Source organism: Protopterus annectens, chromosome 1.part0 (genome assembly GCF_019279795.1).
Source record: "Protopterus annectens isolate FY-2018-M chromosome 1.part0, PAN1.0, whole genome shotgun sequence".
Classification (NCBI taxonomy): Eukaryota; Metazoa; Chordata; order Ceratodontiformes; family Protopteridae; genus Protopterus; species Protopterus annectens.
The window spans coordinates 1,316,731,435-1,316,751,434 of NC_056725.1; the positions used below are offsets into that span (position 1 = coordinate 1,316,731,435).

General features: G+C 38.3%; 1 protein-coding gene across 1 annotated transcript in view; it reads left to right on the forward strand.

The window, feature by feature from the left end:
- LOC122797833 (extracellular serine/threonine protein kinase FAM20C-like) overlaps positions 1-20,000 on the forward strand; it is a 719,407-nt gene that overhangs the window by 361,678 nt on the left and 337,729 nt on the right. The window lies entirely within an intron of this gene.

The window sequence follows — 20,000 nt, forward strand, 5'->3', positions numbered from 1 at the left end:
AATTGCTTGGCTGTGTAGATCATCACTTTCAGCCCTACCACATCGCTGTAGTTAGCATGGTAACTACCTAACATGAACTTGGTGCAGGGATCAGGGGTGGGGAGCCACTAAACACTAGTGTCCAAAGTGCCATGAAGGCACCAACATCAGCATGGGGATCAGGAGTTGGGGAAATCAATAAACACCACAGAAAACTCAACAGTAAACTGCCATAACACAAAGTACCCACCTCAAAACTTTGTATATGTGGACCTTAAATCCTCACTAATAGAGGGTTTTCCTTCTCCTCCTTTGAATGATAAAACAGACATTTTTCATATAGTATCACATTATCCCTGCTCTTTGTATTCATCTCTACTGTTTGTTTCACTTTATGATGTTGACTTTTATCATTCATCAGTCTCTAGAATATTGAAAAAGCTTCCACATTTTTCATTCCAACTGTAGGTTATTCCTTTTCTTGATCTTTGAGCTTTCAACATCCAGACATTTAAAATAAGAACAAAGTCCACTGAAAAAAAATATGCATCTAGCTAAAAATCTGCACATCTAATTAGCATAAAATGTGAATAAAAATAACACAAACCCTTCCCTGTTCCAGTAGAAATGTGGGATAGGATACTACTCAGAAAAATATTAAAAAAAAAAAATGACAAAAATGATGCATAAATATAAGCAACATCAAGAAAACAGTGCAACATTCATAGTCTTTAATAACCTTCATTGGAAAACTGTACAATACATGGTCATGTATTTTTGCTTCAGAAAAAGTGAGATGCAAGATGTGTGTCCTCTCTTTAAATGATTGTTGCCACTAGTATACTAGTAATGTAACGTGGTTTTCTTGGTACTAGACAGCTTTAATAATCATATGTAATGATGGGGAGTCAGAAAATTGTGTGAAGGCATAAATCAAGCCTGAAAATAAGGACATACCTACAAAAATAGAGACATTCAGTACAGGGATAAATCAGGTCAGATTATAGGAAATTTCTTTAGAAACAGGGGTAGTTGAAAGTCTTTTCACAACTTACCTTCGTGTAATGATTTAATTTGTGATGCCTGAATTTTCTCTCCTTCTTAGTCTACTTACTCATTTAACTGTCAAGTCAATTTGTCTGTTTTGCCTATCTATCTATCTATCTATCTATCTATCTATCTATCTATCTATCTATCTATCTATCTATCCATCCATCTCTGTCTCTTTCTCTCTCTCTCTCTCTGTCTCTGTCTCTCTCTCTCTAGCTATCTTTCTCTCTCTCTGTCTATTTATGTCTGACTATGCCACAAAAAGTGAAGCTGTTTCACAATACCTCATAAAATAATTTCCAGGTTAGAGAGACTGTTGTGGTTTGCACCTACATCTAACTCATCATTTCTAGCAGTTCCTGAAATTTGTTTGTGGTCTGTGTTATTTTATTTATTTACTTGTTTATCAGAAATGTCTGACTGGAGTTCATCTATTTTCAACAGTGGTCCAGAGAGCAAAGATTCACAGTTATTATAGTTACAAAGTACAGAGAACATTGCATATTCATACATAAAGTAAGATAGTTGGAGTTTTATATTTTACAGGGAGAAAACCTGTGCAGTTTTGATATATACAAAATACAGGAGATATTAATTTTTCAAACATAAATTAAAATATTGTGGAATTTTACACTGTGAATCAGATATGTATGTACATTAAAATTGCATCTACAGCTTAGGATCTATAGTTGAAATGTCAGATATTGCATGTAAAGAAACTGAATATGTACTATTACTAGAAAGAGAGATATATGTTTAGAGATATATTAGAAATTGTTAGGAAGCTGTGCCCATTAACTACTGTAAAATAGGAGCTATTCAGGAGTATGATGAGGAGTGAGATAGGATACGTAGGTTGTAGTTTCTAGAGGCTGTTGCAGTTCTGGATGTCAGTATGTAAGTTTTGTAAAGAATATTAGTATGCAGTGGACCTTGAGACAAAATATACAGAGACAGGGATGTTAGATGAGATAGTGATGGGGAGAAACAGACATATCTGAGTTTGAAGCTGGAGGTTAGCTATATATGAGAGAGGAATAGTTTTTATAAGTAGTATTTATATATTGTCCTGTGCTGGAGCATAGCTAGCTATTGAATAAGTGTTTTTTCAGTAATGCTTTAAATAAATCAACTTTGTTTGTTTTAGTTCTAAGGGGATGGCGTTTCAAGTTTTTGTAACAGGATAAGAAAACAGTGTGCAGCAGTGGAATTATTTGATTTTGTTGCAGACAGAAGGGTTTTGTTGCTGGGTCTGAGGGTTCTTGTAATGCTATAAGGTTATATTGCACCTTCTAGAGATTTTTCAGGTCAGTATAATAATTTGTGAGCTATAGTGATAATGGTATTCTGTATTGTTCTATGCTCACATGATGTCCTGCAGCCTGATTCCATGTTTTTCTGATATAGCATGTGCAACTGCATATCTGGATATGTTTCTGGCAAGGGACTGGATTAAGAGCATTTGCAGTATCTAGCTTAACACCAGGGAGACTGACTTTCATGCTGACTTGTAGGATCTCCGTTTGCATGTTGCATTGAATGTTCTCTAGTGCCCAGGCATTCCTTATCCTGATACTGTGCTCCACCTGTACTCACGCCGGGGTTATACTTCTGATGTAAAAGTGGTACAATCAGCTGGTATGAAATTAGAGATATGCTTACCTACCATGTTATCTTGAATATTTTGCTATGTGCATAATTCTTCTTTTGCTTCTGCAGTGTAGATCCTACCTTTTATAAAGTAACTTGTTGTACTTTCCTATTGCAGATACTTCACGGTCACTGCTATGGTTGGGTATCTGAGTGAATAGTAATAGTGAATAGTATAGACACTTTGTTTTCCTATGGTGATATGCAGTGGCAACAGATATGAGGGGGTCACAGAAGTGTTGTATGATGTCAGGCAGATTATCCTGTAATGTGTTGTATTGACAACTATCATGGCTGCCGAATAGTACACCCATGTGAATGCCAGATGACTGAACCACTGTGTACTGGCATACATTGTGATTTACTGTGCTTAAATTCATGACAACTATGGTGCCTTCCTAGACTGCATTCTCTATTGGGTTGACTACAGTTCTTATCCTACTTAATAACAGACGTTCAACCTTTCATACAGCCTGTGACTTGACAGCCCTACTGAGTGTCATATGGTACAAATCTTTACTATTAATAAAGCAGTAGTTACTCATTCTCCTGCCATTACAGGCTATGTGGTAGCCTGGTGCCTATCAGATGTTTGGCTTTGTTTAGGTTTAAATTAGAATTATTACATACCCTTGCTAGTGGATTTTTCTTTCCATATGTTGGAATACTAATATTTATAGAATAAAAAGCATATTAAGACCAGGATAAATCCAACATCAGTAATAGTAGTAGATAAACAGATGTCCACAAGGCTGAAGTTTGGATCAGGATACACTTTAATAAAAACAATAAAAACAATAAAAAATTGGTAAGCACTTTCACGGCACTTCTACTTCTTCAGACCATAGAAAACAATACTCATTTAAAATCATTAGATACAGCTCCTCTACCAATCAGATGCATAAAGCCTAATCATGTGACATCTCTTAATGATGCAAGTGTTTTCTTTTTAGAGCAGGCTTTAAAGACACAGCATTATCATGACCTGGGTGAACACTTGGCCTCAAATCCAATATCCATCTTAACTTGATATTCTATTTCTCATTGACGATGTCACCCTCTCTAATAGTACTATTGACTTTTTGTAGAACTACAAATTTAAATGGTGGGTAGCACCTAATTCTAGGACAAGTTTAGCCACTGCATTAGTAAGCTTCCTATTATGTATATCATTAATATGTTCAAGCACCCTTTCCTTTAATATACAGTTTGTTTTCCCAGTATAAAACTTTTCACATACAGTACATTGTGCCCAGTAGACAAGATTCTTGACAGTACAGTCAGCATAAAAACAAAACTCAATTGTTTTGAGGGTCCTGGGGTGTATGACTGACCAAATGTACTTGCAAGCCTTACAAGATCGACAGGCATATGTACCCCTATAGTCAGAGTATGCCCTAACATAACTAGTCTGTTTATAACATAAACGTTGTTTCAAAGTTTTGTTATTCTTAAACATGAATCGTGGAAACTCCCCAACCACTTTACTTAAACTCTCATCTGTCATGAGTATTGGCCAATTCTTTTTCACTATATCACATATAGTGTTGATCTTACTAGAATGTGTCAAAGTAACTCTGCTCACATCACTCCCCTCATGGATTTGCATTTCCTCTACCCGTTGTTCCAACTTTTCAGAAAAGTATGGCTTAACCTTACTACCGCTAGCTTCTTCTATGGCCCGTTCTATAACTTCTGTCTTATAACCACGTTCTAACAGTTCAACTTGTAAGGTGTCCAATGCTTTCTCTAAGGATACTTCATCAGTATGCAGCCACATTACCCTAAGAACCTGGTTCTTAACTACATTTCTGGGAATATGCCTAGGATGCATACTTGTATTACATAGGATATTATTTTTCCTGCAAGGTTTCCTATGCATTATAGTTGATAATGAATCTAATTCAACCTTAATGACAGATGTATCCAGGAAGTCAATACTATCCGTAGAATAGTACATAGTAAAATGAAAGAAAAGTGGTGATGTTTTGTAGATAATCAACAAACTGTACAACTGAGCAATGAGGCGTTGACTTCAGGTGTGGAACACCGGTCACTTGTGTCGGTAATGACTAGGTCTAGGATATTGTTGCCCCTAGTGGGGATGTGGATAAGTTGATCCAGGGCATTGGAGTTTATGAATTTCAGAAAGCGTTGATCAAAGGAGTTGGTACATGAGTAATTTTTCCAGTTAATGGTGGGGTAGTTGAAATCGCCCATTATTAGGGTGTTTGGTTGAACTCTAATATTTTCCAGTACATCAAGAAAATAGGATTTTCCAGTACATCGAGTTAAGACGGATATTGGATTTGAGGGCGAGTGTTCACCTAGGTCTTAATAATGCTGTGTCTTTAAAGCCTGCTCTAAAAAAGAGAGTTTTGCATCATTAAGAGATAATGTGATTAGGCTTTATGCATCTGGTTGGTAAATGAGTTGTATTTAATGATTTTAAATGAGTATTGTTTTTTATGGCCTGAAGAAGTGGAAGTGCCGCGAAAGCACTTACCAACTTTTTATTGTTTTTATTGTATTTATTAAAGTGTATCCTGATCCAAACTTCAGCCCTGTTTATCTACTACTATGTTGGAATACTAGCTGCAAACACAGAAACTCAGAGATATTAGTGTACAGTGTGACAGCAAGACACAAGGTTTAGTAAAAAGCCTAAAATGAAACTCATGACATGCTAGCATGGCAGTCAGTAAATATACTGTTTCCACCAATGCACTTCCATGTGCATCTGTATCATGCAGTGATGCAGACATCTTTTATATTAAATATAATGATTTGTACTCCATTTTGTATCTTTCCAATTTAAGTATAATGCTTCTTTTGTGATGACCGTACTCTGTATAATAATAAAAGGGTCTATATTGAATCAGCGAATGCTTAAAAATGCAAATGCTGATTTATTGACCCCATGTAAGCGAAAGCTTACAATCTTGAACACTTAGAACAGCGATTTTTTTCCAAAAAAAGAAAAAAAAAAAAAAAAAACTAAACTTTAAAACATTACATAAAGTCTCCACACTTCCCAATGTGGGGGGCTGTGCACCCCAGACACCCCCTACTTAAATATACCAACTCCAAGATCACACTACAGTGATGAAAATGGCAAAATGACGAAGGTGGCTAAGCGATTTCTTTCCCAGGGAAAGAATTTGCTTATATGCCGTTTCGTGCTTTCAAGTTCGATCAAGATGCATTCGAAAGAATGCGTCTTCGATCATATAATAGGGAACCTAATAAAATCATGTTTGGGAACACCACGAGTTAATGTATCACAGTTAGATGGATACTGAATAATGAACAACTCACAATGGAGTCTGTAACAGAGCAACAGCAGTAATTACATAGATGAGTGACAAGAAAAGCACCATCAACTACAACTAGCTGTTAACTGTTGTTGGCACATTGTCTTCCTCTTCATTATTATATTACTATGAGTTCCACACTTGCTGCTTTATTTCCCTCCTATGCATTTGAGTATATTGCTGTTATAGGTCACTCCTACAGGCCATGGTATCTTGTTCCTCTACAGCACTGTCACACTACACATGCAGACTGTTCCACACACATGGTATTTAGCAATCCTTGTGACAGAAATTATAGTTTCTGTTATAAAAGCCTGAAGTTACATTCATGAGGTAGAAACTCTTTTATGGTCCTGCATGTCTTAGGAACGACTCAGTGTGAGTGGAAATGAACAATATACTCTGAGTCACAGACCTGCAAATTACATGATTCTGAGTCTGAATATGGAAATGGATCAGGTAATTGTTCTTATACCTGAGATTTGAAGATTCAGAAGTAAGAACACATACTTAAGAGAGATTGGGGGCTAAGAATGTTTCCATGGTGGTAGGTAGCGAACAAAGTTTTCTGTAGAAGATGGTCAGACAACATTAACTAACTACTCTTCCACTTTGGAAAGAAAACCAAATACAGCAATAGGAATGATATTCTTTGGTCATCTTGGACTGCATGGGACTTAGCTGATAGCAGTGTGATAGCTGTCTGACTTTATTACCTGTCACTTTGGTTCTGGATGTGCTACTGATTTGTCACAATGTTAAAAAAAATAATTATAAATAAAAAAACATAAACTTTCCATTGGGGGGAGTGGATGGATCTTAATACAAATCAATATTTATAAAAATGGCTTTGCTATTAATAATCTCATTCCTATAGACAGCTAAGTGTCAACAATTTCTTTACTTACTAGAGTGAATTAGTAAAACCACTTGTCCAGAGTTTCAGATGGAGCAAAGCAGCCTGAAGCAATAAATGGCACTTGAGAACATTGCATATTTAAGAAGGGGGGGGGCAGAGGGCTTAGAGGGTTTTGATTATCAAAAGACCTTCACTTTAAAGTAAGTGAGTGAGTGATAAGTTCAAAGCAGACTAATGGAAGGATTGGCAAAAAGATAGTACTGATTAGTGAAGTATATTATCTGGAAGCACAGATACAAAAAGAAGTACTGAATTACGTTAGATGCATGAAGTGGCATTTTGTGCAATCAACCTCTCACAAGAATATAAGGCAGTGCTGAAACGGTGACATTTTTCTTGGGTGACTATTTAAACAAACAAAGAAGACACAACAAGTAAATTTAAATAGGAGACCTTTACAACACTGGTAAACAATGGTTTCCTTAGAAACAATCAAAAACAAAATGTAGATTTAGATAACAGTCTCATTCTAAGTCCATTCTGAAGAATCAAGGGCCTTTTCTGATTAGTTTGACTACCATACTTCCAGTAACCAAAGTACACATGACAAACTGATTTTTAGATAAGACCTTCTGGTTCTGCTAAGCAGAAATCAGTAAACAGTAATCTCAAGCATCAAGTGTGGTAACAAATAGAATACAAATATTAAAATATATGTGGAGTCTGCATGTCCTCCCTGTGGTTGGGTAGTATTCGAAAGATATGCGTGCGTAAATGGGTGTACCTTCATTGAAGGTTGGGTGTCGAGCTGGCACCTCGACGTTTCGTAAAAATCTACTGCCAATCATTAGCGGACCGGAGTTCCGCTGTGGCGACTCCTTACCGGGAAAAAGCTGAAAGACAAACAACAACATTCCAGCTTGTCAAAGGGGGATTTATTAGATTAATAAGTACCTTAGTGTTTTGGGCTCATAACACCCTTCTCAAAACGAATAATTACTGTTTTGCTATCTATTCATCTGTATATAAATATCAAACACACACACACACACACACACACACACACACACACACACACACACACACACACACACACACACACACACACACACACACACACACACACACACATATTTTCTAAACACAATGCCGTTGGTTAATTGTGCAATTGAGTTAAACTGGTAAAGACACATAGATTTTACATATATTGAATTACTATTTAATTTCTATAAGCCATGTCAATATTTTCTCAGAAAGACAGTACACTAAAAGGACTTTCAACCATTTGGCTTAAAACTATTTAGCTTATACATTTGATATTCTTCTTTCTGATTCAGGGAAAAGTAATGGTTGGGCCCCCTTCTTAACAGGTTATTTTACAGGTGCTTGTATGGTAGTACCCATTAGCTCACTCTCCCAGTTTTGCATAGCCCTCCCAACACCTGACATTTTAATATAGCCCTATCAGAACCTAAACTCTAAGACCAGTTCCCCACCTGAGTTCTCATTCCTTTACCCTATATGTCTATTCCTCCTCCCCTAACTGTAAAGTTCCAGATCACTCCCTTACCCTAAAACTCCCTTCCCAATGTCCTAACCATAAAACTGCCTTCCTGTTCCCTAAACCTAAAATCCCATTCCCTAACCTTAAAATCCCCCTTCCATTCCCTCCCTCCCTATGTCTCCTTGCCCAAACTCATATTGAAGTTCATGTACAAGCTGCAGCCTGCAAGAGCTACAAGGCATTCAAGTTCATGGCTTTTGAGCCCTTTGCACTTGAGCACTTGTACTGTTCACTTTTTAACTTGTACATGTTCCAGTTTCCCTACTTTAAACATTTGTTATGAACGTCCATGAGATTTTATGCAATTATTACTAACTAATACATTCATTCATTTATTTATGGGGAATATCCCATAAATGCTCACAAATTCTAAATCTCAGAACCCTACTAGTTATTAACCCCCCACACACACACAATAACCTCTCTACCATCATGCACCCACTTCAAAGCTTTACTTAAAGCGCACCTAAAAACATGCTGGCTATGCCCTTGTAACTCTCCCCTCTAACTTCTCCCACTCCATCTACCCGCTACCTCTCTTCCACCCCACAAACTACCTTTGATTACAGCAAGCTCTGATACTTCCATGCCTATCTACTTATTATATGGCAGTAACTTCTTATTGTAACAATTGTTAATATCTGCTATGACTTTGTGGATAGAACAGATGCTAGTTATGTACTGAATGTACTATGTTCTTCATCTGTAACTATGTTTGTAATATTTTAATTGCTAGGATTCTTCATCTGTAACTATGTCTGTAATATTTTAATTTGTGGAGCTTTTCTCCCCGGGCCTCCGCTGAAAATGGGCCTGCGTCCAGTCGGACATTCCCGGTCAACAAATGAAAATAAATAAATAATTACCATATACATTGTACTACCTAGGTGTAGTAATACATACACAACAGGAGTTGTAATGCATTAGCATTTCCTTACTTTACCCCTAGGAGAACTTGCACATTAATTATCTTCCTATTCATATTTACACACAGTACAGTTGTATTTTCTGAAACCTTTTTCTGCAACTGTTTTGATTAGTCTGTTCCTTTAAAGAAAATCGTTAATGTGCAGTTGTTCTATCTCGCCTTCATTCTCACTGATGGGTTCAGAGCTGATCCTCGTCTCTGACTCGGCCAGATGCTAAAGCTCGAGGTCTTCAACCAGCTCATGGCCTACTCCCTATCTCATGATGCATTGGTACTTCCCTCAGATCTTGTTTGCAGCTGCAACAGATCGGGCATTTCACCAGCTCTGGCCAATGAATATAAGTATTTTTCTCATGTTTAATATCTTTTTTCTAAATATTTCTTCTTTTATATAGTTGTTAAGGGCTAGTCTAACCAAGTTAGTTAGTTTTAGAGAATTATAGGCAACATACCTTTCTCTCGCTCTCTCTTTTGTGGGCGTTTTTTATTAGACTTAATTTAACTCCCTTTTCCCATTTATTCTAAACTTTGATAGTTATAGCTTTCACTTATATACAAATATACCTGTGTGTGGTGTGTTTATTATTATTAGTAAAAAGGCTTAGATATAGTTTTTTTTGTGAGCCTGTTTTTTATTTAGGGCTATGTCTTCTTTAAAATATAGCCTGTTTAAATTAGAAGGCTTTAAGGATTGTTTATAGTGTGATTATTATATTTGTAGGATTGTTGCTATGTCTCAAGAGAAATCTAAGTCGGTTTTCAAAAAATGCCCTAAGTGTGGTCAGAAGATGTCCATCACTGATGGACACTTGGACTGTGTATGGTGCTTGGGGGAGGTTCACCTCCAAGAAAAGTGTTCCATATGCCACTCATTCAGTACTAGGGTGCTGCATGAGAGAAAAAGTAAACTGATAGCTGAAGGACTGGTTAAGTCTTCCTTTCAGGATTCATTAGATAAGGGCAAGACCCAAGACAAGCATTCAAAATCTTCCAAGTCTTCTTGTGGATCAGAGCCGAAGACAAGCTCATCGACTACAAAAAAATTGGACAGACCATCTAGCTTGGCGCCACAAGTTTTGGAGCTGACGATTGTGCTTGTTGGTAAGAGCCAGTCCACAGTTCTGGAGCCATTATCTCCTACCCTTAAGTCTCTTATTTTACAGTCAGTGGCTTCTTCCATAGCCTCTTCTTGGTTCTCAAGACTGTCTGATAAGGATGTGGACTGTGTGGTGCAGAGGCTTCTGCAGACACTGGCACTAGCTAAGATTTTGTCGGGGCTGACCCTTAGGGCTTTGGGCCTGACTGAGACCCTGTCCATTACTACTGTTCCTTCTCTGATCTGACTCAAGGTTTTGGAGCCAGATTATTTGGAGCTGATTATCGTGGATCCGTCGGAGCCAACATCTGCTCCAGGCCTGTTGGTTCCGACTACTCTGACTTTCTCTGTGTCGACCGTGGAGTCTAGGAGCCAACACTCGCAGGTCGGGTCTGGGGAGGATAGTTGAACCGACCTCTTGGCTCTGACTTTACCTCTCAGGGCTTCAGCACAGCTGAGCTCGGCTCCTACCTTGGGCTCGCATCCCTCTGCTTTGGTGCCGGGGAGATCACCTGCTTCCTCAGATCCAGGGGTTTCCTATCATTGGAGCCAGGGGGCTTTTGATGCAAGGAGGAGAGTATCGTCTCCTCAGGTTGCCACATCATCAGAACCAGCAACCCTGTCCTCCAAAGTGCCTGTGTCTACCTCTGCTTCACTGGTCCCTCAAAAGCATAGAGACCCAGAGCCTCAGGTCACCCCATTGAGTGAGCCCTGCTCTTCCAAGACCTCACCAGAAGCTCCCACTAAAGAGGTTCCCAGAAAGAGACTTTGCAAGAGGATGCATCTGAACTCCCTCCCCACAATAATTTGTCACAGGAATCTGTCACATCAGATACTAAGGGTCCCCAGAGTCCCCCTTTGATGACATCTCATTCTTAGATATCTTGGAAATTCTCAGAGGCTGGCTGGAAGCCCATTAACCCTACTGATGATGAGTCAGTTCTCCTGAAGGCTTTCAGGTCTCAACCCTCCACCTCTTTGGTATCTCCTCCTTTTGATGAGCTGATGGAACTCATCTCTCAAAAGGTGTGGGAGTCCCCGGATACCATGGAACCTGTCCCTCGGAGGCCTAGCAAATTTTTGACTTCCCCCCAGGACAAGGCTTTCCTAACCAAAAGAGTACCCATTGATGCTATAGTGGTGGTGGCAGCCACCAAGAAAAAGTGGTCAGAGACCTCTACATCTGTTCATCCTCCTAACAGGGATTGTAGGATCACGGACAGATATGATAAGTGCATGTTTAGTTCAGCGACCTTCGATTCCTGAACTATTTCACACATTTTACTAGACTGCACAGAGATCTCCTTAAAGAGCTGGAAGATACTCTACAGGGTGCAGAAGCTGCAGGAGTTTCAGATGAAGTAACTACTAAGCTTGCTACCCTAAATTCCCTTGTAAACTCTTCCATGCATCTGATTTCGTATGCAGCTGATGGAATGAGCAGGGCAGCGGGGACAAGAATTGCTCTTAGGAGACATTCCTGGATGTGCTTATGTTCCTTTGTGGAGCCCTTTAATTCATCCTTTGTGAACACCCCTTTTGATGGCTCCTCCCTGTTTGGACCCAAAATGAGGGAAACACTTACCAGGAGTGAGCAGGGTAGAAAGACTGTCTGCTGTTGGAGTCCCTTATCCCACACCTACCAGACCTTACCCCAAAGGTCAGAAGGGAGGGAAAACATGGTTACATAAAACTCAAGGAGCTTTCCAGGACACTCATGGTGAGCCCCCCTCTAGAGACAGAGGAGGGCGTAATAATGGAAGACACCAGCCGCGTGGCAGAGGGGGTCTGCAAAATCAAGGCAGCAGAGATCAGCTCTTTGGAAAGCCCTATCACCATTCCTGAAAGAAAGCCTGCCTGCCCTTCTCTGGAGGCAGTTGGGGTATGCTTATCTCTGTACCCAGACCCCTGGCAAAACATAACAAAAGATCACTGGGTACAAAGCATAATATCCAGAGGATACTCCATTCCCTTTGCTACCCCTCCACCCCTTGTAAGAAAAATCCCTGATGCCCTACTCAGTCACAGGGAACAAGCAACCATAGAGATTCAAAGGTTGCTAGAAAAAAGAGTCATCCAACCAGCCCCGGCAGACCAGAGAGGATCCAGAACTTACTCAAGGTTCTTTTTAGTTCCAAATAAAACAGGGAACTGGAGACCCATTTTAGACCTCAGCAGACTAAACAAATCTGTGAAAAAGACAAAGTTTCAGATGGTCATGCTACAGTCGATAGTTCCCTTTCTCGGGAAAGACAATTGGATGTGCTTGATAGATCTCCAGGTTGCGTACTACCACATCAAAATGGCTAGGCTATCCAGAGATCATCTGCACTTTCCTCTGGGAGCCAGTCACTACCAGTTTTGAGCTCTGCCCTTTGGTCCCACTACAGCCCCCAGAGTGTTCACCAAATGCATGGCAGTAGTTACGGCTCACCTGAGACATTTAGGATTCCAGGTGTTTCCATACCTACCTAGAAGATTGACTCCTCACCGCCACCACCAGGCATCAATTCATACTAACAAGGGACACAACCTTAAACCTCTGCAGTTAGTTGGGGATTACCATAACCTCAGAGAAATCTGCCTTATCGCCATCCAAATGTACCTTCTTTATAGGAACAGATATAGATACCATTTCCATAAATGTAAAACTTCCACTGGAAAGGGTTTGTGTTTTACGGAAACAGGTTCTAGTTCTTCTAGCAAAAGAAAAAGCCCCAGCTTCAATGGTGCTCAAATTATTGGGGACAATGGCAGCAGCACTCATTGTGATTCCTTTAGGTTAAATGCACATGTGTATACTACAATGGCTTCTGTTCACACAATGTTCCTTTCAGGAACTTCCAATGTCTCATCAAATCCTGATAATGAACTCATGCAAGAATGACCTTCGCTGGTGGCTGACATCTCATCAAGTAACAATAGGTTGCCCCTTTGTTCTACCTGCTCCCATTGCCACTGTGACAACGGATGCCTCCCTGATAGGGTGTGGGGGGATTATCTGGGAAGAACAGCCCAAGGCATGTAGAAACAACATGAGACTTATCTGCATATCAATGTCCTAGAGATGAGAGCAGTACTTCTAGCATGGCAGTCCTTTCAAGACTCCCTGCCTCCAGGAACTATTGCAATTCAGACGGACAACATGTCAGTGTTCTGGTACATAAACAAACAAGGAGGAACCAGATCTTATCCCTATGACTCAACCTGGTCGACTTAGCCTAGTACACACCTATGAACCTATGTCGAGAGGCCCTGAGAGTATGGCAATGGGCAATTTCCACCCAGCGCTTTCTAATAGCAACACACATCCTGGGGAAGTCCAATGTGATAGCAGACAAATTGAGCAGAGCAATTCTATTGCCTCATGAGTGGTCCCTGAAACAAGAAGTGGCAGAAAGGATATTCGACATATGGGGCCAGCCTTGCTGCGACCTCTTTGCAACCCTAATGAACACGAAATGCAGCAGTTATTTTGCCCTAATCTCCCCTATGGGAGATTCCTCAAGGGACGGGCTTGTACACAGTTTGCCCCCAGATCTCCTTTATGCATTTCCACCTTTTTCACTGATACCCAAAGTTTTACAGAAAGCAAAGACTCTGGGAAGGACCATTATTCTAATAGCCCCTTACTGCACTCATCAGATTTGGTTCCTCTTTCTTTAGCCTCATCTATTGGAAGAACCTTGGATCCTAGACCCAGTTCTAGATCTTCTCACTCATTCATCAGGGGTTCTTCATTCCACACTTCACAACCTCAAATTGACAGCTTGGCTGCTCGAGTTCTCAGAATAGCCAGGTTTCAAAATCTCTCAGCTGCAGCTCAGCACATTATAATATTCTCCTATAAATCATCTATCAGGAAGCTATACCTTAGTAAATGGAAAAGATTTACTATATGGGCACCTCAGAACAATATTAACCCATATCTAGCCCCAGTTTAATCCATTTTAGAGTTTTTAACCAAACTTTTCAATTAAGGAGCAGCTGCTGCAACCATTAGGGTTCAGTTAGCAGCAATCTCTAACTTTCACCTTGGTGATCAGGTGTCTAATATCATGTCCCACAGACTCACCATTTGAGACCCAGTTACACCATGAAATCTAAATTTTGTCCTTTCTCGTATCATTTTACCCCATTCAAACTGGCCTCATCTTGTGACCTGAAATATCTATCATGGAAAAACATTTTTCTAGTAGTTATTACATCAGCTCAGAGGGTTTCAGAGTTACATGCCTTGTCCCTAAAAGCTACATATTTAATATTTCATAATGACAGAGTTTGTCTTAGGACAAATCCATCATTTTTACCTAAGGTATGTTCAGAGACAAATCTCAGTCAGACTATAGAATTACCTGTTTTTTCCCCTAATTATTCTAATAAGATGGAAGATACGCTGCACTGGACAGCCACAGGCAGCTTCGATCCTATTTACACAGGACTAAGGACTTCAGAAAATCAGAACAGCTCTTTGTTTCATTTTCAGACTCAAAGAAAGGTGCTCCAGTGGTAAAAAACACCTTGTCAAAATGGTTATCAGATTGCATCTCTTTTACATACAATTCTGTCCATTCACCATTACATACAAAAAGGCCCATTCAACTAGAGCTGTTTCCACAACTTCAGCTTTTCTGGACAAACTACTAATAGACTCCATTTGTGCAGCAGCCACATGGTCTAGACATTATACCTTTATCAATCATTACAAATTGGACAAGGCCTCCAAGGACAGGGCCTCCTTTGGTTCCACTGTCCTGAGGAATATACTCCTGTGAGCCACCTGAGAAAGATGATGCTTGGGACGCTAACCCATCAGTGAGGATGAAGGCGAGATAGAACGACTTCACATAAAGAAGTCATGTACTCACCATAACATTCCATGTGAGTTGTTCATCTCAACTTCATTCTTACGTCCCACCCTCCAACCCCCTACCAGTGTCTTGTGGGTTGAGAAGTTGAAACACGTTGGGTTGTCTTTAGCCCTCATCTAGTGTATCCTTGGATACTAATTTTTTTTGGGGAGAATTTATCTAGTCAGTTAGTTGGCAGCAACAAGATCTGAGGGAAGCACCAGTGCATCATGGGATAGGGAGTAGGCCATGAGGTGGTTGAAGACCCCAAGCATTAGCATCTGGCCAAGTCAGCTCTGAACCCCTCAGTGAGAATGAAAGTGAGATGAACAACTCACATGGAACATTATGGTGAGTACATAACTTCCTTTTTCCTAGTATGTCTTTTAATCTTTTAGCTCTTATAGAAGATACACTTGGCTTTAATTCTAAACAATCATCTGCTTTTTGTCATTTAAAAATATTTTCAGTTGTTACAGTTTTTGCCATCTACTCTACTCACTTTATCATTAAATTCAATGAAAGCATTATTGAGTTTCTTTCTTGTCTAAATTTTAAGGCTTAGCTCAATAACTTTGGCATTCACACCTGCCATATGAATGACATTGTTATATAATTATGTAGCATTGTAAGCTCTCAGCAAAAGTACTTCCCTCACAGTTTGAAAAGTCACAAAATATTATGTCAGACAGCTTCAGTTTCATTATACTTCATAAACTGATCACGGGGAATTGATTCAATAAGTTTTTAAGGATGTGCAAGTGAAAAATATTAGTTTTGAGACACATATAACGTAACATAACTCTTAATATTTAGAAAACATTCACATTCAGCACTTAAATTTCAATCAAGAAAATCTATTTTACTTAAGCTACTCTTAAAATAAACCAAAAGTCAAGTGCATTTGCTTTAACCTATTTAGTAGACTCAGAAATAATATCTTCTGTGCGCTGCCATATACACAGCAAATGTCAATAAGGTGAAGCCAATTTGCAAAAAAAAAAAAAAAAGAAAGAATCTCCAAATGGTTACATTCTTTCTCCAAAATAAATTGTTCTTTAAGCCATGACACACTTAAGTTGGCATAATTGGGAACTATACTACATCCATTGATGCTCCTTCAAGAAGTGTAACAGTCCTCATTAAATTTGAAATATTTTCTCTTCAAAACAAATTTTAGCAATCCTTGCAAAAACTGGTATCAGTTAATACTGAAAGCACTTTCATGAAACAGCTTGTATGCTCAGACCATATTCATATGCAATGCAATTTCAGAGTTTTCTGAAGTTTTAAAAGATAACTTTTGAGAATGTTCTTCTTCTCCAAGAGACAAGGCCACACTAAAATTGAGGAGTTCTAAAGGGAGAGGTGAAGCAAGGAAAGAAAGGCTGTAATTTAAAAAAAAATGAATGTGAAATTAAACAGGCTTTGGAGACAATGCTGTGATGATTTCCTCAGGTGTATATCATATCGTCGAATGGCCACATTGTCAAATGTCATCTCATTGACAATGCAGTCTGTTAAGCATCCCATGTAGGGGGCTGCACTCCCCTGCTAATTATATATACCAACTCTGAGATCACACTACAGTGGGGAAAGGGCAAATTTCCTGATCCCTATCATAATGTGATCTCAGTCAGAACAGTTTGTTGGCCTGCATTGTTCATAAGATGACATTCGTCAATGCGGCCATTCGATGATATGACATAGACGCCCGTTTCTTTTTGTCAGTTTACAGTTTATCAAAAATATGGGGTTTCTGAAAGCTTAACATTTATTCCCACTGTTAAGGTGAAGGACTTTGAATTATTCTGCATATTACAACATTCAAAAGGTTTTGTAAGATATTAATTCGTTATGTTTTCCTTTTGAAATAGTAATATGGCATACACTATACCTGTAATGGGCAACAGTTTCAAACATAGTTCTAGTTTTGTTCTTTCTTATCACCACCTGGTTAAATTTTTGAAAATACTATGTTACATAATGTAATAATGAATAAGGTTGATTTAAATTATAATATTGTGTTTGAACTCACAAGGGCAGAGTTAGATGAACAAAGAAACTAGCTTTGGATAACCCTACTGTTAAAACAGCTGGTAAAGGAAGCTGATTGCCATTTAAGATTGGGAAAACTATCTGATACGTTTTTATAAATATAAAACATATACAGATTAAAATTAATTTAAAATGGTCTGAGAGAGGCTGCAAACTGTATCTTAGCCATTGTCTTGAATAAACTATGTATTATCTGCAAATTATTTGATTCTTTACAGATTAATAAACCAGTCATTCCTTCATACAGCATGATGCCCTAGATGCATAAATCACTGGTCTTGCCTCCGAATCTAGTGCATTTCAATGGCTCCTAATGAAATAAGATAGTAAGTTCAGGCCATTAGTCCATAATATTGGAGTACACCTCAAGGATAGTTCACAACTGCCCCCACATGATACCAGATATGTAAATAGAGGTTGCACAGCACTGTATACCAGACTTCAAAACATTCTACTACCCTCTCATAGAGCAATCACTGTTTGGAGCCAAATAAGAAGTAAAACTCAACTTTGTTTCATAACCTTAAATGTACTGTCTCCTCAGCATACTGCCTTCTTGGGTAAATCAAAATATGTACAAATATTCAAGTTATAGCATCACATCAGCTTGCTGTCGACTTGGTTAAATCAAAGTATTTCCAGACATTCAGATTATAGCAATACTAAGTCAACTATCAACCAGTAGGAAAAAATGAAGGTAGAGAGGAGGTACAAAATCCACTGAATATGCACATTAAATGTCAAAATGAATATCTGCAATGAAATTCATTATTAATGCCATTAGGATATATGGCATTACATTTTAAATGTAAAAATATACATCATTTCTTCTTTGTGATGAAATATTAGAAACATTCAAGAACAAATCATGATTGTTACATGAATGCTTAATAAAAACAGCACTAAAAACACTCCACATTTTGTCAGAAGACGCAAACATTTCAGGAGTAATACAAACAAATAACCTGTGTTTATCAGTGAAAACCCCACTAACTCAATTACAATAATACTTGACTATTTGTGTTTTGATGCATTTAACTTGCTGAACAAAGGGCTGAACTTTATACCTATATCTGGACTCTGTCTTTCAGAAATTATTCTCAATGTGGTATTTTACTAGACAGTTGCATTTGAAATATTACTTTGTCACAACTTATATGAATTGGCTGACAATTTAATATTCAATGCAAGTTTTCAAGCTGCCTCATTTCTTGCTATATCAATATATTTCAATATATTCTGAAGTTGTAAGAACAGAAATCATTAAGCAGGTTTTAAAGTGTCAGAGATGTAAGGTGGTTTACAATCTGAATAAACAAGACTGGCTTGCATTGCAAATGTTGTCACAGGATAGTAATCCCATTTTTAAGCCTGTAGATAATGATAGTAATATTGTGGCAATCTTCAAAAGGCATGTTTTTTGCAAATGTGTTACAATCCCTTAGAAAACAATAGTTAACAAATGACCTTGCCATCTAAACCTTTGCAACAGAATAATGCACAATTATAGCTACTCTTGTAAACAGTCATAGACAGACATGCAGATTATTTCAGAGAAGTACATGCCCTCAGGCCTTCTCTTTTACTGCGTTCCAAAAATACATAAAATCTTAAACAGCCCGGGGACCTATTGTATTCCAAGTGGGGACATCTGGAAAAAGTTGGGCATCTGAGTGACCCATTTTTGCAGCCCTATGTTTTAATATTGAATTCGAATTTACAAGATAGTATCCATTTACTAAAGTCATTTTGGGATTTTCAGTGGAAAGTGGGAGTACATCTGTTAATATACAGAGTTCACATACACCTATGCAGCATCAGCTCTTGTCTATTTCTACTTTTATTGACAGAGACCAAAATATTTCTTTTATTATTAAACTGATTGAGTTTTGTTTAAAGAACTTTTTTATTCTATTGGATGAGGAGAGTCATGAATGATTGACTGATACCAGCTCACATAAGGGAAGGCCCAGCACTGCAGCACTTGTAAACAATGAGCAGATGACCAAGGATACTGCACAAAGCAAAGTACAGTCACTGAGTAAAAAAAAAGAATGAAGAACTCAATTTTATGGGAATATGGACCCTTCAATATTGCTTAATTCCCTTTTCATATAGAATAAATTATCTATTTATGTTGATCAGTAATAGTAATGTTTTAAAACATATACAATTCAACAGTTCAGAAAATAAATATTATAGATATAATGATCCAAAATAGCCACTAAGTGTTTCTACAAGTACATCCTTATCAGCCTTATTTTACCTATGATCTGTCATGAATACTGAAGTAGTTATTTACTCCCCTGACTTTTTTATGCTACATCAAATCCTTCTGCTCCCACCAGACAAAAAGAATGCACCAAAATGCTTGACTGTAAATGTTTAATTAAAACCTTCTACCTATCATATTTATTATGACATGATATTCACTAATTCTGTTCTTACTATCTCTATTTCCCTACAGAAAAAATACAGCATGTATAAATTCTAAGGTAACCAATATGTTTCCATACCCCCTGCATCACCACTATGTGCCCAAGATAGCACAACGTCAAAAATGAATGTATTCCACACTCCGCTCTAAAATACAGTGACCTCAGAGACAGAATAATAAAGTATTAGTAGAATGAGGGCAGCAGCCCACCATAT